The sequence below is a fragment of the Leptidea sinapis genome, chromosome 12 (genome assembly GCF_905404315.1).
Source record: "Leptidea sinapis chromosome 12, ilLepSina1.1, whole genome shotgun sequence".
NCBI classification, from domain to species: Eukaryota; Metazoa; Arthropoda; class Insecta; order Lepidoptera; family Pieridae; genus Leptidea; species Leptidea sinapis.
In genome coordinates this window covers 10224875-10247969 of record NC_066276.1, presented here as the reverse complement: position 1 = coordinate 10247969, position 23095 = coordinate 10224875, and the positions used below count along the sequence as shown (strand labels likewise).

General features: G+C 33.4%; 1 protein-coding gene across 1 annotated transcript in view; it reads left to right on the top strand.

Moving 5' to 3' along the window:
- The first annotated feature begins 422 nt into the window (after nt 1-422).
- The window catches only part of LOC126967157 (muscarinic acetylcholine receptor M4), a 39449-nt gene continuing 16776 nt past the window's right edge, over nt 423-23095 (top strand). The window contains exon 1 of the mRNA XM_050811610.1: nt 423-543. The gene's annotated coding sequence lies outside the window, so the exon portion shown is untranslated. The remainder of the gene's footprint in view (nt 544-23095) is intronic.

Below are 23095 nucleotides of genomic sequence, written 5' to 3'. Positions count from 1 at the left end.
CGTAAATATAGTCATTTTGGCGAGATACAATACCGTTACCAAGAAAAGATATTTATATATAAAAATTACGTTTTAAACTTGAATTTGAATGAAATTAGGTCTGAAATATTTTTACAAAAGGTATGGGAGTATTAATTAGCGAAAGTCCCTAGTTATTAACTATTGGAACTAGAAAAATTTTTTCATCTATGTTTGTTGGCAAAAAAATATTTCTGTTTCTGAAGTCGTTTGTTATTGTTTAAAAGTTACCTAAAACGGTTTCTTTATAATCATGAACTAAGCCTCAAACTTTTATCCATCTCAAAATTATTTCCTCAAACCGTTTGGACTTTCGATTTTGAAATCAAAACTTAAATCAGCAACGATGCTCCGTAGCCTGTTGCGTGGGTAGCGCTACGGCGTAGCAGTCACCGCTCGTTCGTCAAGCTTTCCACTCGTAGCCAGAGAACCTTAACTATTTGTTCTCGTCGCAGTTGTAGTAATCCTTTTATTATTATGTTGTGATAATGTTAGTGATTTTATATACAGTTTAAGGGTGAATTGGTGAGTTCATTTTTTAATTAATTTATTTTACCGTAGCTGAATAATAAGCACGCTGAGTTGGTAAATTTGATTTAGTAGTTTTATATGAATTTATGCGATAAAAATAAAAATAAAGTTCCCATAATAAAAATACGACATGTAAAATTTTATTGTTTTGTAAATGTTTATATAATTGTTATGAAAATAAAATAAATTTTAAGCAACAAGTCTTCTACTAAAACATCAATTTTTTTTTACTTATTTGCTGATTCCAATGAGAGCCGAGAATTTTATAAAATTAACTTATTGTCCGTCAGTCTGTCTGTCGAGAACGTTACTGAAACGATCGCGTAGAGAATTAAAATTGAAATTCATATCAACCATAATTGCATCACCAAACCATTAAATGTGGTTAGAATATGGATGATTAAAATATCTTGTAATTTACCGAGTAACTGAACTTCACAGATCAAGTCTGGGAATTTTTTTTTAAATTAATTGCTGTTATATTATTTGTGTGAAAATAAAACCATAAGCGCCTTAATAATATTGATTTTACAATCAAATTTATATCAATATTCTTAGTTTAAGTATTTTAAAGCGGCATTGTTTTATTTTTAGTTTTAAACCTTATAATATATGTTTTAGTCTGTTACGCGAACAACAAGGTATTTTCATTAAGTTACTTAACTTATGTTTTTAAATCTATCGAAGTGTCGGAAGAATACAAAACTTATTAATATTCAAAGTGGCCACCTTTGGTTATCCAGAACAATTTAATTTTTCAACATAAATGTGTTCAACATTGCAATACTGAATAAAATGATTATAAAGCTGTTATTTTGTTATAATTATTATTTATTTCAAATTTATTATTTCCTTTTATTATTCTATTATAATCTGGTGAAAATTTTTGTATAAATAAATGTATATTATTTTCAATTTTTTGGTTACAATAGTCTCGATTAAGCTCAATAGACATTTTTTATTTTAATATTACAATAAAATACCAAACATTTAAAAATTAAAAAGCAATATCAAATATCAAAAACAAGGAATTAATTATAGAAAATAAATTATTTTATTGACAGCAATGCGTAAAAAAATTTTGGTAAATGAAATAATATAAGAAATATAGTCAGTCGTGATCAACAAAATTATCTTATATTATTGAGAGTAATTAACTGCCGAATTATTTAATACTTTCCTTAAAGAGCTTGTAGAACGAAATTAGCCTACGATAAATAGTTTTTGATACTTGTAACTAATATGAGTTTAATTTTGAATTAAACACTTTTTAAAGTATAAAAACGCGTGTTATTTTAACTGTTTTTAAATTAGATTTTGCGTAAAAGTTACATTTTTATTATTATTTAAGTTAAACTGACGTTTAAAGTCCAGATCTAGTTTTCAAGGGACTTAACAATACAATAACACGCGTTTTAATCCTTAATTTAATATTGTAACACTCGCGTTAAACAAAGAAAAAGTTTAATTTTGCCATAATGTTATCAGTTTAAGCAAACATGTTTACTTAGTACGTACTTATTGTAGTCATTTTTATTTTTTAAGTAAACTGTATTTCACAGGAAACATTTCTGAATTAAGTTCATTCAGTATTATAACCTCCTGTAAAATGTCTTGTTAAAAATGGTAATGTTGGAAAAAACCAGCAAATATAACTATATCCCCTAGGCTTCAGAGTAATTTGACTTTTTAGTTTTTTGGTACTCTTTTTATTTTGAATAAGAAACTTATTGTTAGGGAACTTTAAAAATTTCTGTTTTTAAAAACTAAATATTTTTTATATCGAATTAAACCTTATTTTAAGTAAAGTTATTGGCATATCCGAATTTAAAAAAAAACATATTTTAGTACGTCTATCTTGTAAAATAATCTAATTCGTCATAAATTATTTTTCTCATCTTCGGTATGGGTTAGAACCATTTAAGTTGTAATTGTTAATGAAAGTTAGTGATGTGTTTTGTAAGTTTCAATGCAAAAACAATCTAGCGTACGGGTCACCTGATAGCAAGTGATCACCGGCGTCCAAATTTTCTTGAGACCGCATTAAAACATTCGTATAAGTGATTTAATATTTTTCCTTATAATACATTTTACCACTAATATCTGATAAGACCACTTAATTTTAGACACGTGATGAGGTTCTATTCCAAGTGAAGGCTTCAGATTTTAATTTTATAATTACCAGCTTTCGGAAAAAATGTAACATTAATAAATTCCTATGGGGATTACATGCAACTGGTCATGAAGCTTAGGGAGGTGACGTGCAGATTTTTTATTCTGTAAAATATTGTGTAGTGTATGCAGATCGTGAAGTTATAATAGAACTTGACTGGTTTATTTTTTATGAAAATAAAGGACGAGACCAGCAGGACGCTCAGTTAATGGTAATTGATACGCCCTGCCCATTACAATTCAGTGCCGCACAGTATTTTTGAAAATCCCAAAAATTCTTAGCGGCACTACAATTGCGCTCGTCACCTTGAGACATAAGATGTAAAGTCTCATTTGCCCAGTAATTTCACTTGCTACGACGCCCTTCAGACCGAAACACAGCATTACTTACACATTACTGCTTTACAGCAGAAAAAGGCGCCGTTGTGATACCCATAATCTAGCCGGCATCCTGTGGCTCCCACTAGGTTCCATGATCGTCCGTTGATTACAAACATATTTTATAGGGTAATGAAATACTAGTAACTTTTAAACCTTGTGAGTCAAATACACCATCTATAACCATTGTTGTCAAATGTAATTAAACAATAATTGTCAATCAAACTTAAATCAATGTCAAATCAAGTCAAATCAAAATCACTTTATTTATTTAGATCACGGAAATGATGACACTTACGAATGTCAAATTGATAAAGCGAAGAAATAAAAAGAAACTAAAAATCCCAAAAAAAATAGACAATAGTAAATAAAACAATGCTATTTGATGATGCCTGCGCGTATATTATGATTAAATAGTAGATAAAACATACAAGTTAAATTTGAAAACAAAATTTATGAACGACGGCTCTGCCAACCGTTCATCGTTGATAAGTTATGTAAGTCTTAACAATTTGTTATGTATTCAAAGTGATAACCCTCACTTCTAGGATTAATACGCAAATAAAATTTGAAAACAAAATTTAATAACGATGCGGGACTCGAACCCACGACCTCTCGAGTTCTGTGCGAGTGCTTCCAACTGAACTTTATATGTTTTGTTCAACTCTTAGGTTGTGGCTTCATCGACAGAATCTCCTTTGCAGTTGATAACCTTTCTCAACCCCAATATTTGCATATTAGAAAATTGACTAAAGATGTCGCCCTTTCAAATCTAATCAATTTGTTTATTTTTAAGGTGATTACCCTCACTTTTGTATTTTAAGGTGATATCACTTTAAAAATGACAATTGTTTAAATAGTAGATTGTGAAGAAACAATTACATGCACTCTGTTCACATAAACGAGTTCATATTTTATTCTTAGTTACTTGAATGAAACATCAAAATGGCATGCAGAATTGAAAGTAGGACGGGATTCATGTTGGCGAGAACCATTTTCATTTGACACGTCTCTGTTCTTTGTGGAATCTGATGTTTCCGACGTTTATATGAAATGAGACTTAGTTTCATAGTTATATCATTTTATTTGCAAAAGGCGAGAGGTATGGCTTGAACGTGGATTTTTACGATGACAAAATAATATCGGGACGACCTTGGTTTTTTTATGAAAATAAGGGACGAGACGAGCAGGACGTTCTGCTGATGGTAATTGATACACCCTATCCATTACAATGTAGTGCCGCTCAGGATTCTTGAAAATCCCAAAAATTCTGAGTGGCACTACAATTGCGCTCGTCACCTTGAGACATAAGATGTTAAGTCTCATTTGCGCAGTAATTTCACTAGCTACGGCGCCCTTCAGACCGAAATGTAATGTTTACACATAACTGCTTCACGACAGAAAAAGGCGCCGTTGTGGTACCAATAATCTAGCCGACTTCCTGTGCAAAGATCTTTGATTTTAGCTTCGAGAAAGGCCATTTGATTGAACTCCTTAGTGAGAGAATTGGTCACCTCACTCATGTATACCCTCGGGAGGTTTTGGATCCAGATGTGGAGACTCATCTCATGAACCCGATAAGACACCAGACCAGGTGATCTATTACATACGGGTTCATGTTTTTCTTCTTTCAAAAATAAGGGTACACAAAATATGTTTTGTTTAATTTTTCATCCTTATTATTAAAAATTAATAAGTTAATTCGTTTTATAAATATTGAATATATATTATTAAAAAACTAAGACAAGATGCAACGAAATAAAAATACTAAAATCTTACTAACAAATGTATAATATTCAACATTATTTTATATTAAAAAGTACAATATGCCAATTCAATTGCCAATAGTGATTCTCACTTGAAACCTTTTAAGAAAGAAAGAAACACGCAGAGGTACCTTGAAATAAAAAAGTTATGACAAATAGACAGACAAAGTAAGTTTTTAAATAGTATATCTTCTATAAGACAGCTATAACAAAGAAAATTTTAATCAAGCTGATCTCGCATTGAAATTCTCCAGCGTTTTAAATAACGTTTGCTGTAATGATTATTTAAATCACTGACTTTGTCTTTGATAGCACAATTAAATACAGATCTCATTTTATCAAATGTTAATGATAAGAGAAATCAGCTTAGTTGAATAAAATAATAGCATTCACATTAATTCAAGTACATTTAATGCTCCACCGCAAACCTTACCAAGGCATATTTACGGAGAATAGGATTGACGATTTCCTTTTTTTAATGAAAATAAGGGACGAGCCGAGCAGGACATTCATCGGATGGTAATTGATACGCTCTACCCATTACAATGCAGTACCGCTCAGGATTCTTGAAAAACACAAATTACTGCTTCACGGCAGAAAAAGGCGCCGTTGTGGTTCCCATAATCTATCCGGCTTCCTGGGCAAAAGAGCCTGCCACTACTTAATGTACTTGAATTAATGTAAATTATTTTATATTATTTATTTTGTCAGAAGGTGACGAGCACAATTGTAGTGCCGCTCAGAATTTTTGGATTTTTCAAGAATCCTGAACGGCACTGCAAAAAAAACATTTAATGCTCCACCGCAAACCTTACAACCTTACTTTGTAACGATTCGTATATATTCAAGGCATGTTTGCGGAGAATAGGGTTGACGATTTCGATACTGTACTAAGAAAAAGAGCTACTTCCTTTATTGCATTTATGCATTAGAAAATGCTGTTATTTTAATAATTAACGCTGTGTATGACTATGGTAAATATGACATTTGTGACTTATAACAACTTCATAATTTCACCCGGAAGACGTCTACTGTTGGACAAAGGCCTCCCCCAAAGATCCGCACGACGATCGGTCCTGCGCTGCCCTCATCCAAGCTATTCCGGCCAGCGTGATCATGTCATCGGTCCATCTTGTAGGGGGGCCTACCAACAATACGTCTTCTGGTACGTGGTCGCCATTTGAAGACTTTACTGCCCCAACGGCCATCTGTCCGTCGAGCGATGTGCCTTGCCCACTGCCACTTCAGTTGATGTAACAGCTGAAATGAAATTTAATATTAATGAATTGTATCGGACTACATTAATATTTATTTAAAACTAGCTGACCCGGCAAACGTTGTTTTGCCATATAAAGTATAATTCACGCGATAGTTTTATAAGTAGTAAAATATTGCCTATATTATAGCCTGTACATCATTTTGTTCTATTGTCAATAGTTTTTGTAGCGCACGCAAAAATAGGTTTTCGATTTTACACCTTGTGTTACAAAATAGCAATTTTATTACGGATCCCTTATTTTGAAAAAAAAAACATATAGCCTTCCTCGATAAATGGACTACCCAACAGTACCAGAGATTAGCGCGTTCAAACAAGCAAACAAACACTGCAGCTTTATAATATTAGTATAGATTTAAGTATTTTCTTTTTAATTGTTATTATGACACACATATATATATATATATATAATAATAACATAGTCCAAGTGATTGCGAAACTAAAGTGGCAGTGGGCAGTGCACATTGTTGACGGAGAGATGGCCGTTGGGGCAGTAAAGCCCTCGAATGGCGACCACTTACCGGAAGACGCAGTGTTGGTAGGCCTCCACAAGATAGACCGACGATCTGGTCAAGATTGCTGGAATACGTTGGATGAGGGCAGGACCGATCGTGGTGGTCTTCCTGCTGGTGATGATGATGATGACATATATATAATTGTATCTGTAATTTAACGAAACTCAATGTAAGTACAATTATGTAATGTTATTTAAGTCACATATTGTTTGAGACTATGAGTGAAATGCCTGAAATAAATGATATATTATTATTATATAGCAAATTGCAAAGCATGAAACAATATCACCAAAAGGTATATTAAATCACAAAGAAAGCTTAAGACCTCTTTGTCAACGATACTTTTATCACAATAAATTTTAATTAAAGCGATCCAGTTTCGTTTTGCAATAAATATCTTGTTGCTTGGTGTTATTCTCGCTGCTTTCAATTCTTTCCAGTTTTGTTCAAGTCTTTAATTAAATTCATATTCAAAGAGCCTTTAAATGTCGAGAAACAGACGTCTCTCTATTCGAAAATGTGATTACAATAGCAGTTCAGAATTGTTAGTGTTGTTATAACTGAGTATCGATACAAAAGATTTGAGTTTTCTATAGTGTCAATACCGAGGCACATCGTGCCAGATTTTGGCGAGACAACACGTCCTGAGGATTCCTCGTGTAGAGGCGAAACACATGTCGAATTGTTTAATGACAAATATTGGTGGATTTAACACTAAAGAAAACTCAAATCATTTGTATAATTATGGATTTTCGCAAAGTAACACCTACTTAAATAAATTAACTGAGTATCTACATTAACATTTTCAGTGTGAACATCCGTGGATCTTATTCAAAGTTCTCAAATTAAATATAATAACAAAACTTTGCTTTCAATTGATTATGATTGGCTGCAAATAAATATAAAAAAATAACTCCGGGAGTGCCGGCAGAAGTAAAAACAGATGTGCATTTTTGAATATTTTGGAATGGTTAGGGAATAGTTCCGCACGAATTGCTTTATTTATAAGAACAAAACTACTAGTATTTTTGTGGCTAAATATTTATATTCATTATTGCGCACAAAAATGATAATTATTGGTTGAAATATAAACATTTTTGATCGCTTTACATAATACTCACATTTTTTTAAAAGAACAACAGAAAAGTGTCTGTCGAGTCAGCTACTTATAAAATATAACCAAATCTCCTATATCGGTTTCAGATTCTTAAAAGTTATTGTGTGTATATATATGTATGGATATATACATATTTATTTATTTATAATCGCTTATAAAATGCTCACAGAATACCTTTATTTATTTATGGTGTATGTGGAGGATGCAGCTACTGTACTCAATAACTTTTGTATTAATTTACATTTACTTTTTTGACTTACTCATGTAAGACATTGACTATTTGACGTTTGAGTGTGTTTGTTGCATCAATTTACATCACATAAATATTATATTGTAATTGAAATGATTTGTAAATCGATGTAAGTGTAAATCTTGATATAAAAGAGTGGCAGTGAGTTTCTTGCTACTTCTCATAAGCTCAACCCTTTACGAAGTAGGGGTAGATTCAATTAAAAAAAAAAGATTTTTTTTGACATTCATAAGTGTCATTTCCGTGACCTACGTGAATAAACTGATTTTGATCTGATTTATTTGATATATTTATATTATTCATTTCAAAAGGGAAAACTGTTATAATTTTATTATATTAATTTGTATAAATTTTCTTAACATGAATCGCAAATTTCAAGCTTACATAGAAGTGAGTGGCAATTAAAAATAATGATGTAATGAAGCTCAGCTAGCATTGTGTAAAGACTGAATTTCAGCATATTATTATATGACGAGGAAAGAACCTCTGTATTGCTTTTAAAAGGTGTGACGTCATTACTGTTGACATCACAATTGCTGTCTTGCTGAAGATCACTCATTGGTTCTTTTAAAAAGCTACACGAGTAGGTATTTTACCACTTTCGTTTATTCAACGGGCAGCGTTACGACGTCCGGAGAGGTCCGTATCGTACGATAGCCCGAGCACGACTGACTGAAGTGTCAAAAAAAAAAAAAATCAAATTCAAGATTTCTATATTTGGTATTAAATACATTTTACAAAATTACTTAAATCTACTTATTAAAGCAATTTACAATTAAGCCTTATATATGTAGGTATCAGAAAACTTATTTCTACAACCCTATCTACGTATTGAGGGATAAAACTTTATTGTGCTTAAAAACTAATACATGAGGTTTGTGGGGGGGGAATCCAGGAAACTGGGAAAACCTGGCTATTTGCTATTGATATAACGTAATATTAATCGTAACCTATCACTTAACCTAACTTAAGACTAATGACTAGAACTTAAAACTAACTTAAAAACTAAGGTAAATAAATACATAGATATGTATACATACATATATAACATAAATATAAGAGGGGGGAGGGGGGGATCTTGGGAAAGGGAAGGAGGGAGAGGGAATAGGAGGCCAGTTATTTAATTCTTATAACTAAACCAATTTACAATATATTGGTTTTACATTTATGACGTTACGACGTCCGGAGAGGTCCGTATCGTACGATAGCCCGAGCACGACTGACTGAAGTGTCGACCGTGCGGCTGTATTTATAGGACTCGGTGCACGTGCACGTGTTTTCAATTCGTGTTGTAGTATTTGCGCAGATATATACAATTAATATTAAATTATTGAACGAAGCAAATTCTCTCCACTTATTTTCTACCTGGAGTAAATTAAGAACAGATTTAGCTGAAAATTTTCCGAGATTATGATTTATTTTTACTTTAAGTTTTGCGTATGTATAGTTTTTTTCAATACTTATGAACTAAGATTAAGGATTGGTCGTGGCTGCGCTCCAACAACTAGTACTACGCCTAAGTGGGCGTAGTCGAGCCAGTCTCGAACAATGTGTAACGTTGACGTGCCACATGTTCTGATTAGCTTTGACAATAATTGAAACTAAAATGCCGGTTTGCGTAGTAAAACATTGTAAAAATAATACTACAAGAAATAAGAAAGACACTGGGATCACATATCATCAGTAAGTATTTTATTAATTTCAATTTAAAATAACACGAAGCGCAAGTTACAAAATTATAAAGATGTCATTATGTGTCAAGATGCCACGCACACAAGCACATAACAGTTGCCGTAATAAAATAGCTATTGTTCTTAGGCAGTGCGCTATCTGGTTGGAGCGCAGCGGAGACCAATCCTTAATCTAAGCTTATAAATTTATATGGATTTGGCATATAAAAATGACTGATTCTGTGTTATATGTGTCTTTATAAAGCTAATCAAACGTTTAAGGACTAGATTTCATAATCAATAATTAATCGAAGTAAATTTTCTTTTTACGCGACTGCGCCATAAGGACGGTTACTTTTTTGAGATTTTTATGTAAATTAGTCTGGTACATTTTATTGAAGTAGGCATTACTTTGCAGAAATCCATAATTATACAAATGATTTTAGTTTTCTTTAGTGTTAATTCCGCCAATATTTGTCTTTAAGCAAATCGACACGTGTTTCGCCTCTACATGTCTGGTGCCAGATTTTGGCGAGACAACACGTCCTGAGGATGCCTCGTGTAGAGGCGAAACACGTAGATTCTGCGCCCTGGACAGTTCTATGAGTTTTATCTTGAGAACTTTCGTTACATTTGTATTTACTGTTAGAGTGATACTTAGTATAACAAAAAACAAAATACTGCATTTTGGCGCCAAATTTTAATTACTTTAACTTGCAAATTACCTTAAACTAAAAATACTTCATGCTCATAGGTTACAAAAATGAAAATATGATATTCAAAAGAATACATTCATAAATAGTAAATACTACTTGTAACCATTTTTTTATTAGACTAGATTTAGTAATTTATCTTTAAACATAGACATACCATACATTACTGTAAACCTATAAACAAAAACGATACTACCCTAATTATTTTGTTATATCTCAAACGGCAATTAGGTAGCATTTTCAATGAAAGTTCCAAGCCACCTTGACTTTTCCGACATTTTCAACTATTATCCTCATATTTCATTGCCATTATGGACGAAGCTTAACATGTTATATACTTAATATTTTGTCATGAATTGCACCAGTTTTTAGTGAAAGTCGCATTTAAATCAGTTCAGTTTTAGAGACGGGGCAGGCTACCTTATTTTTAGACTTTATTTTATATAAAAGTAAATAAATGCATAGTTATGTACAAAATTACATATTTTTTTTGTTAAATTTGCGAAATTTGTAGAAGTTCAATTACAAATTACAATAAATATTTCGTTGTTATTGCAATGAAATAATGTCACAGCAGAATTGTCAATCTGTACGTCAAAAATTAATCTCATAGCATTATTCATACAGAAATAAAACTCGAAAATCAAAAACAATAAGGGCCATGAATCGAAATAAAAACTATCCTATCCCTCAAGTTGGATCAAACTACAAACAGTGTGCAAAATCTTATTAGAATCAGTACATTAGTTTGGGAGTTCATCGGAGACAAGCAACGTGACAAGAAATTTTTAACCGACTTCAAAATAGGAGGAGGTTATCAATTCGTCGCTATGTTTTTTTTATATATAAAGATAGATAGCTTATATAGATTAACGACCGTTTTCAATAACCTATCTGTCCCTAGTTTAATTTGAGGTAGACAAATCTTTCCATTTACGCTTACTTACATTTAATTAACAGCTGTAGCCTATCGACAGATAGTATTGAACTATATTAACTAATAATATAACTATATTGGACATAACTATCGATAGATAAGATCTTGTCATTAAACAGCAATGTCATGTCATTATGCAGCGATAGCGGCTCCAATCCAGCAATTCTTGTTAGTTAGAGTTAGTGATCTAATTGCGATGATACAATTAAGCAGTGATATTAATTAAACATTTCTCGCCTGATTAGATAAATGAGATGAATCGTAAGATACGATGTGATTCACAATTTCAGATTCCCTCATTATTCCCAATTCTATCAAAAACTCTAATAACCAGGATTAGTTATGTATAGCAATACAAAATAGTGAAGTTTTTACCGGCTATAACTGAGCATGCATGCAAATTTTTACGTGCAACCATTGTGTCACGCAAAGATCTTTAGCTACAGTTAATTATTATGCGGCAAAATATCATTAACGAAATTATAATAAAAAGTAATGCTACAATGAAGTACTGCTTGGTTTATCTAAAAAGTTCCATTTTTAATGAATCGCATTAGGAGAAGTTGTTATTTAATAACTAGCGCTGTGTATACTTAATAATGCAACCAGTGGGAGGCTCCTTTGTACAGGATAACGGCCAGCTGATTATGGGTACCACAACTTTTTTTGCGCTCTTTTCAATAAAAATATACAATATTGTACAGACATTTCTATCGCTATAAAATAATCACAATCCAGTCCCAGGCTGTCCGATCATTTAGATATTCAGCAGTGGAGTAATAGGATTTACGACACAGCCATTTATTTTATAAAACATTTAAATTTATTTATAGATAATGCCTGAACAGTGGCTGGGACTTTATTATAGAAGTGTATACATTTACCCTTAAAGCTATTATGTATCTAATGAAGCGTACAAGAATTAGTTACAAGCAATCCCTAATTTCTTGTGTTATAATAGTAATGTGTAAGCTTTGTGTTTCGGTTTGCAAGCGCAATTGTAGAGCCTGAGCGGCATTGCATTGTAATGGGCAGAGCGTATCAATAACCATCAACTGAACTTCCTGCACGTCTCGCCCTTAATATAAGAAGAAGTTTAATAGGAATTAAGTGTTTTTTATTGTAATTATTTAATTTGTAATTTCTGTTGTAGCTTCAACTTATGCTCTATTCTCCCTTTTATTTATTTCTATGTCATTCACGTGCTTCTTGTTTATATTACTCTTTCATTCTCTCTTTTCCTTTGCGGCCAACAGTATAACAATGACATCTTGTATACGGATAAGATTTCCTTGCAAAATTACTCACCCAATTTAACCATTATTTTGATTCCCATTTATTATTTTTCAGGTTTTGGTTTACTCGCAAATTTTCCTATATTAGCTTGAACAAATTCTCCTCCACCAGTGTCGCAGTCAGAGTCACTTCTAATGGAAAGTGTTTAAGAATGTATACAAAATTTCAAACTCAGTTTTGTTAGCCCAGTAGAAATAATTATTAGTTTTATATCTCTAGAAATAAAAAAAACTGCTCATATAATAGGGACAGGGGCAGGGGCATAACTGTTAGAATAATAAGTTCAGTAATTGAGATCATAGCACCATATCTAGCAATAGAAGTTGACGGTTACCCAACGCCAAAGCAGGCAATATAATATAACTCCATTATATAATATAAGTCCATGAGAGAAGCATGAGTTTTCAAGATTAACACTGCAAATACTTAAAAACTAACCCTGTGATTTATTTATGGTCATTGCGACAGCAAGCCGCACTGAAAACTGCAGTCATTATCATTGGGATGCGGCGAATCATCTCTTCTTCTTCTTTATATTTTCCTTTTATAATAATAATATTTGTTACCAATTGATTTAGGATATCACACACAAAATATTATATTAATATTCTGGTGGTTTGGGCACGGCGAAGGGCGCTGGTGTGGGACGCTACTTGCATCGACACTCTGGCTCCTTCTCATGTCCAAGTTACGTCAGTTGGTGCTGGGGCTGCTGCTTCGACTACCGAAGACAGCAAGCGTCGCAAATATGTTGGCCTCAGTGAGTCATACATCTTTGTGCCGTTTGGTGTCGAGACACTTGGCCCGTGGGGCCCAGAGGCGCGGAGAATGTTCAAAATACTATCTTCGCGCCTCAATAAGGCTACGGGAAACCCAAGCACTGGCAGCTATTTCGGTCAACGGATCAGCCTTGTTATCCAACGCGGTAATGTTGCCAGTATTCTTGGTACGCTTCCACGTAATGATAGTTTTAATTTTATGTAGTCGTAGTATTGTAAATATAGTTTTAAGATTTGTTTTGTTTGAATAATACACAGATATTGAAATATTATATGATTCATATAGACATAGCTTTTTTATAAATATAAATGCAATCTAACCAAATATATAGTCTTATACAACTTATAAATATGTCGATAAAAATCTGCAGTAATTTCCATATTTTTATTTGCCTTACTAGCGAAAACTTTGAAATCCTGTACTAATGACCGCTTAAAGTCAGTGGGTCAGGGGTTTCAAATTGAAATATATTTTGAGGGATGATGTATTCTTTGGCTTATATTAAACACATGTATACAGAGTTAGATTACTACAGCCTGGCTAAAGCCACTCAATTTTGCGGATCCAAATTGAAGGAAATCCTAGTCAACGTAATCAATTGGTCCTAATCCCACCTGTAAGGATTTGGGAAGCTTGAGGGACAACAGACCATCTAGTAAAGGATTATTCATAACAATTTTGATACATAAAGAAGTATCTTGTTATAATATTTAAAAAATTAAAGTCTGATGATTTAGCTATCTCATTGATTTTTTTATTGAAGAAATATAAACATAAAATATAATAAGCCTTTATTTTCACAACAAACTCATTTTTTTCTTCTTATAAATAAAACCTAAATTAACTTTACTAGTAATTTGTCTTTCACCAAAGGACTTCCACTTTGTTCAGTTTCTAGCTACTTTTAAAAACGTCGGAAGAAGGTGGAAGAAATTAGAAGGTAGAACCTTCTAATCTGTCAACATTTCCTTCATTTCCCGTCTCTTGGATACCATTTTGTCACGGTCTTTGTCCATTTCTCTTTCTTTTCCCTCAGAATGTGTCCAGTCCATTTCCACTTTAACTTTCGACACATTTGTGTGTGCGTTTTTAAATTTTGATTGAATCTTGATTTTCTCTAACTTTACTTTGGTTCGTCTCCTAACATCAATTATGCTCCTTTTTATGGAATTTTGGCACACTTTAATTTTTTCTGAGAGATTATCTGTTTGAGCCCAAGTTTGACATCCATGCGTTAGACACGGGAGTATACACTTGTTAAAGAGTTTTCTTTGTATTCCATAGATATTACGGGGTTTTTCATGATTTCACTCAAAGACCAGTATCTTTTCCAAGAATTTTAAATGCGTCTGTCTATTTCTTTCTTCATGTTATTTTCATGGGTTATTAACTGTCCTTAGTAAATGTATTCTATGACATATTCAACTGTTTCAATATCAACTACGATCAAACCAGTTGTACCGGATGCATTGGTCATGATTTTTGCTTTGGACGCTTTTATTTGCAAGCCGGCATTAGTACATTTGTTTTGCAAGTTGTTGCAATATTTCCTCTAGATGGTTTTCACTCTCCGAAAATAGAAAAATATCACTTGCAAAGCGAAACTGATAACAATTTTCACCATAATTGAATTAAAATCTTCTTTAAATCGAGCTAGACTAATCATCGTTATTTACATAGACTATCTGAACTCTTTCGCTTAAATATGATTTTAACAGATTTAGGGCTCTATTTTTACTCCATAATGCTTTAGTTTTAGGAGTAAAGTTTCATGGTGGACGCAGTCAAATTCTTTGGACAAATCACAAAAATTCCCAATGCATCCTCTTACTCTTCCCAGGCGTCAAAGATGTGCTCAATGAGTCTACTACCCGCATTAATTGTTGAAAAGCTACTAGTAAATTGACTAGCTAGCTAATATTAAAGATACCAAACATTTTTAAGGAGATTAAATTCTTGTCCACAGAAATAAATAAACTTTTATTATCTTTGAAATAACTTTACAGAACCTGGGGAAGTCTGTTTTACGTCAATTGCCAAGTCGAATGGAGCAATTATCATTTCTCCATCATTAAGGATTTTATTTATTCAAAGTATTAAATTGAGTCTGTTCGGATAAATTTTCTTATAACTGTCGAGTAATGCGGACTGAATCGCAGGTATTCATTGAATATGATTAAGTTATAAATAGGTAAGGTAAATCCTTCATAAAAGGGAGGCTCGATAGTTCGTTCAAGCGTGTGATCTCTAAATAACACCAAGGTTTGTCACAAGGACGCCTCCTGGGCCCTTCACAAGCCAAATCGATTACACTGCGACATATTAATTTATAAAAAACATGAACGCTGATGTCTTTTTGATGACCGAAACAAAAATTGATTGTTTCGTGTTTAATAATAGAACTTTGTACAGCGTACCGTAACCCGAGTCGACAAATTATGTTAGACAATCTGGAACCCACAAATTTGGTTGCGTAGATTTAGGCGATTTCATTTCAATTTAATGTTTTATTTTTGATCCGATTGAAATGAAACAAACAGGACTGGCATAACGGTATAGTATTTTACTTAGTTTTTTTATTCAAAGTCAAAGTTTTATTTGCATAAACATGTTAGATTGATGTTACATAAGTATTATAAGGTACATGTTTGCCACATTTATCACGTGCAAATTTTATAAAATACATTTCTAAATCATTAGTAACAATAATATCAATTTAACAATTTGATTTACTATAAATTAAAGTTATCAAAATTCGTGACTCACGGGTTCCGTCCGAGCGCTTTTCCACTGAGCCAACCGTTCAAGTGACGTATAGTTAGCATAATCTTGGTATATCTTGTTCAACTCTCAGGTTGTGGCTTCATCTACAGGATCTAATTTACAGTTGATAGCCTGCTCAACCCCAATAATTGCATATTAGGAAAAAGACTTGTGAAGTCACTCTTTAAAATCTAAACAATTTATTATGTTTAAAGTGATATCTTTCACGTCTGAAATTGATTAAATTAAATTTTTAACCAAAATTTATGAATGATCCAAGTGCTCTTCCACTGAGCCAACCGTTCGAGTGACCTAAAGTTCCTTAATCTTGGTATGTCTTGTTCAACTCTGAGGTTGTATATATTTATAACTAAGAAAATGATGGTGATTCATTCATATCAAATGAGTATTACTCTCGGAACTGCGATTTAGAAAAATGCAATGAAACTTAGTGACTTCACAAATATTTACAATTTGTATGCTTTAATACGGTATTTTATAGTAATTTTTTTCAAGTGTTTTTTTTTTTATTTTCATCGTTCTGCCCATCGTTACAATTTAAATGATCTGTATGCATTATGTTTTTTTTTATGATAGTAAGGGACGAGACGAACAGGACGTTCAGTTTATGGTGATTGATACACCCTCCCCATTACAATGCAGTGCCACTCAGGATTCTTGAAAAACCCAAAAATTCTGAGCGGCACTACAATTGCGCTCGTCACTTTGAGACACAAGATGTTAAGTCTCATATGCCCTGTAATTTCACTAGCAACGGCGCCCTTCAGATTGAAACACAGTAATGTTTACACATTATTGTTTCATGGCAGAAATAGGCGCCGTTGCGGTACCTATAATCAAGCCGGCATCCTGTGTAAAGGAGCCTCCCACTGGTAAAGAGGAGACTGTTTGAGATTACAGAGAAAAGTATGTGATATATTTCGTATGATGCACGATAGTATGTTGATTAAGTTTCATCTTTAATCTAGTGTAAATAACATGTGTTGACTCATCTTAATACAATGCAGGTAATTAATATTTTAAAATATTTTACGTTGATTCTCCTTGATCTTTTGCTTATTATAAATATGATATGACTCATCTATTTTCATCAAAAGAGAATATATTAAACTAAATTTACCTATTCTTTCTTTTCAGTTAATGTAGATAATATTACGAGTAGCAAGAATTATCATATAAAATCACATGTTCCTTCCGGCCATTTTATTCCTCGAATCTCATAGCAAAAAATGAAAAGAATAACTGAATGAATAACAATATTTTCTCTTTATTATTCAGAAACAAACACAAGGTACATAACTGTATTTATATTATGAGTTGTGACATAATATTCTAACTGTGCTATTTATCTGGGATTTCATAAAGTTACCTAATTTTCTTTGATTATGTTACCTATGTGTAATAGTTATTTATGCAACTGTTGTGTAACAAGGGGTATTAAAACACGAATAACGGGGTGATAATATCACATTCGTGTGTTGTGTGAGTGACGATTGTTTTAATACCTAATTATCAACAGTTGCATACAAGACTTTATATACACCCATAATATGAATCCTCTATAAAAGATTCTGAAACAGTAAGCTTACTGCTAACATTAAAAAACCCAATCATAGTAACCATAATATCAAAAGGAGTTTATTATGAAAACGGATGATATAATGTTGTACTGAATTTAATTACAACACTCGTTTGGATGGTGTTTTAATGTTGGCAATAAGCTCACTGTTTTAGAATCTTTAATAGAGGATTTAAAGCATGGGTGTAGATAAAATATTAGTAACTTACTACCTACTCTTACTTCAGTAGTTATTAAGGAGGTTGTTATTATGTTACGTAATTTTAAGTACCCTCGAATATTTGTTATCCCTGAAAAGGACTGCTAAGTATTATGACCTTTATTATATATATAGTCCTGCAAATAATAATAAGATTAGTAAATGGGATAGACTATACTCTGATCCTTCTTCCTTAAAGGCTGGAAACTGCAAGAACATGAGAAGAAACTGAAAAGTATAAAAATAATTGCGTATTTTTATACAATCTAATGAATTAATCTAATTCTAATTACGACTATTGTTATTTTTGGCATCCTTTCCAATAAAAAAAGAATCATCGAAATCGGTTGGCGCGATATTGAGTTATCCGTAATTCTCATGGATGATATTGTCAGATGGTCATGGATGTCATGGATGATTTGGTCCAGACCAAATTATGATGGAATAAAAAAAGAATTATCAAAATCGGTTTACCCAGTCGAAAGTTTTGAGGTAACAAACATAAAAAAAGAACATACCGACGAATTGAGAACCTCCTCCTTTTTCGAAGCTGGGAGAGTTTCTTGCGCCGCATCTTTTCTCTCAGAGCACCATTTGTTTCCAAAGCGGTAGTAGCATCTAGTGTATAAGAAATGACATCAAAAAGAATTCTAAAGGAATCAATTTTGAGAAAATAAGTGCCTTTATGCCTGTAAAGCTATTATGACAATAATATTAAGACAATGAAGAATATTTCTGTGCTCTTCCAGTCCAATACATCAGATCATTGAACTGAAAGAATCGCATTACTTACATTTTGTAACTCCATTTTAAAACATAGATTTCACCCTATTTATGTAACATCATTTTCAAGAATTTGTAAGTCGCTCAAACCTTTACAGTGCTTATAACTTTAAAATATTTTTAAAAAATCATTTGATGTATTTGCTGATCTGACTATAACTGTTGTCGGATCTACTTTTACTATTTGACGACCCGTTTAGCCGAATGGTTAGAGAACCTGACTACGAAGCTAGAGTTCCCGGGTTCCAATCCCGCATTGAATTTATGCAATCATTTATATGATGAATATGGATGTTTGTTTCCGAGTCATAGATGTTTATTTGTATGTATGTTTAAGTAGGTATATTGCATTAAATATATCGTTGTCTTGTACCAGTACTTGTATTTTGGGGCGAGATAATTTATGTAAAAGTGTTACAATTTTATTATGTATTATTATTATATTTACTTTTATTCATATTTTAACATCATTTTCCACCAGTGTAGTTTAGAAAATTGCTAAGTTCACCGACACCCAGGTTAACGATATTACGTTTGAGTGTCTCTGAAAATTTCTTTATTTTTTAAGTTTTTACAGGCAATTTCTTTTCAGTGTCACTAAATATGACATTACCATCGATATCAGTAAATATAAATAAAGTTGGATCTGTTAATTTAATTTGATTAAATTTCTATTCCAAAAAAACATTTTAGATAACCCCCATTTCTGGGACTAACACAAATTAAAATTGATAACAAAATTTATGAACGAGGTTATGCGGTTCTTAAACCCGTGGCCTCTCGCATTCCGTGAGAGCACTCTTCCACTATGCCAATAATAAATCTTGATGTTATGTCTTTTTCAACTCTCAAGTTATGAACGAAACATCTGGACCTAATTTGACGGGACTTTTACTCATAGACATCTATCTCATTTACAGTTTACCTAGGCTATCTTGATTTTAGAAATCCATTTTGCACAAAACAACTGAAATTATAAACCAATAGTTTCTTATTGTTTCAATAAAAAAAATCTAATCCTCAATAGATTAAAAACCATATTCTAACGATCGTTCGTGTTTAATGTTTATAAAAGTTTGCCGAGGCTGAAATTATAAGAACGGAAGCGATCAAACAAACGCAAGTCGCATTTATTTACGTCCAAACAGGTCGATGAAGGTGCGTGTCATTTCTGCGAAATCAATTTTGTAATGGTTACAGTTAGGTATACTCATTTGCAGCAATAAAGCATAACTGAGAAGCGCAGATATGCAGATATAATTCAAAATGTGAAATAATTATAATATAACCCTTTATTCAGATAGTAATATTTTGAGAAAATAATATAATTAACTAACTATCTACCATCATCTGTTCATCTGTTGACGAAGGCCTCTTCCAAATTCTTCCACTCTTTTCTATCATTAGCTATCCCAGACCATGTCATGCCTGTTAACGTCTAAGTTCGGCTGTAGTCCTTTTGTAAAAATTTACCTTCTTATTTTTTTTAGATTTTATACCGATATTAATTTGCTTTGTGCTGCAAAAGAGGGCTATTCGCGATATTAATATTCGCCGAGCCCTATAAATACGGCCATAGAGTCGACAGTCGAGGCATTCGTGCTCAAGTTGTCGTACTTTACGGATCTGGGACATCGTAGATCCTAAAGAATCATTAAGATATTTTTTTTAAGAAATAAACATTTTGACTGTTGCTTCTCAATATATTCTTGATAATGCCGTCATTTTTTTTTAAGAGGAGGAAATACGGTTACGTATTTACGCCCCGGAACGGGGCGTAATATGTCAGACTCGAGTGTCCGCGTAAGCGGACGCCCCATACCGACTAAAACCTCCTCTGTGCTGTTAGCAGCCCTGGCTTTCACAGCGAAGTAGGACGTGGGCCGTGGAGGCCGAAAGACTACGCAACAACAGTTGCGGGGCGTCTCCTAAACACTAGACTCGAACCTCAGACCGGCTGTGTGCTTGTGGGAAGGAGAGAGAATGAAAATGAAGATGAAATGAAGATGAAAGATGAAAAGGTGATAAGAACACACTCGCCGGCGAGTGTGGTGATGTTTTGTGTAATGTATGTAAGTGTGTTTGTATGTGTTTATGATTGTATGTATGTGTGTTTGTATGTATGTACGTAGCGTAAATGTTTGTGTTTGTGTCTGTTTGTGGAGTGTGTTTGTGATTGTGTAAGTGGTGTATGTCAGTCCGTCAGTCAGTCCGTGTGTGAGTGAGTGTAGTGAAGCGACAGGACGAGGACTAACGTCTCGTCGGGTATCAAAACAATGTGTGATGTATCTAGGGTGCGGGCCGCTGGCCATCGCCAGAGCGACGAGTGCCAGTGGTTTGCGGTGGTTGACCGCGCCTACGCCTGCGAAGGCGGTGTGTGCGTGTCTGTGTCGGTGTTTGTGTGGGTGTCGCGTTCGCGATGGTGATGTCGTCATCCGGGTCTACCGTTACGTGTCTGGGACGTCTTATTGGGTTGAGACTATGTTGAAGGGTGGTGTACCCGCATGCCTTCCTAACCAAGATGTTGGGATGGTTAGGCGCCTTGTCAAAGAAGCGTCGCGAGATCTCTTTAAAGTGTTGAGTTATCGTCGGAAGCTCTAGGTCGCGGTGAAGGTCAACGTTTCGGATGAACCACGGGGCTCCGGTTGCCATGCACGTGAATTTATTTTGAACTACTTGCAAACGACGTAAGTAGCTCGGTCGGGTGTGCGCGAAAACGACGCTTGCGTATGACAGTATGGGCCGTACGATGGTTTTGTACAGCGTCACTTTGTGTTTGAGCGGAAGTTTGCTTCGCCCACACACAAGTGGATAAAGGCGACTGAGGACAAATCGGGTTCTATTGCATACCGTATCAATATGTTTCTTGAAGTTCATATTGCTGTTGAACGTGACTCCTAAGTATTTGTAATGTCTGTTCATAAGCACATTGAGGAATTTGTTAACACGAGGAACAAACATAAACATGTTATGCCTACTACTCGGTTAAGTTGAGTTAGTAAGTCTTTAATTGGGTGATGTATATGCTTTTACAATATGATCCCAGAAAATGTACAAATCAAATGTGTTACGAAATTTAAAAGAATTGTTAAAAAATGTTTGTGTGGGTAAGTTAACTATAACATAAACGATTTTCTTAATGATACCACAGACTGGGAACGATGAAAACACCCTCAGATTCTTTAATTATAAATGTTTATTGTACGATATTATATTGTAATCCATATTTCTATAAAAAAAGCCTGCTGAGGTTCTTGCGCCCGTTCTTCTCAAGTCTGAGGCAGTCTATTTTGAATGGGTGGAAGCTTTTGACGTTCAATAAATGATTTTGAATAAAAATTTGAATCTGCCATGAACCATGCTTTGAGCCCCATTTGTCTGTACCGCGAAGAGGATGCCCATCCAGTATGTGAATGTAAGTTCTCTTTCAGCATATGTGATACAGAAAGGCTTAACTAATTTGTATGCGGTTTTCACTTATAAAATACGAAGGAATTCATAAGTACAAAAGTAAAGGTTCTAAAAATAATACGCTGAAAGCATTATATTATATTTACCGAGCGTAAGACAGATGCAGAAAATATACGAATATACATAAATAACATTTTAGTTTGACCAGTTTTTGCGCTTATTGGATTTCATATTATACAATACTATATTATAATGTAATAGAATAACACGTCCCGAACATGAAGTTTTATTACAGTACCGTAAACTGACCTTTAATGCTAGTCACGTATGATAGAACGGAGGAGAAATAACCCTGTTTCATAAGGGATATTTGTACCATCATGTAAACACAATAATTTTATGGGGCTATAACATTTAAGGGAAAATTATTTTGTCACTCGTTTTTATGTAATGATTATTTTCCTATTATATAGCGCAAAGTTCGATTTTGCGCATGCATTTGCGTTCGCAAATTACCACTTTCCCACATGTTGACACGAGCGTCTGGGAATGTTGCTGAGCGTGCGTGAATTTTTGAAAATAATTGTAGTGGTCGAACTTTGCGCAATTTAATAGGAAAAATAGTATCTATACGATACTCGTGCGCACGTAGGTCATCCTGCACTCGCTTCGCTCGTGCGGGAACAACCTACATTGCGCACTTGTACGTAAAGCACTATTGTGTTCGATTTCATCTCTTGGCATTGCGTAGAGATGTGCAGTTATTATGCGTCATTTGTAGCATCTATCACATATATATATATATGCATCTATACATATTAGAATACTCGAGGTGATGCGGTTTATGTAACGGAATGCTAGATAAACAAGCTTGTAATTGTAAACAAAAAAACATGATTTATGATAGATTCATGCTGTGA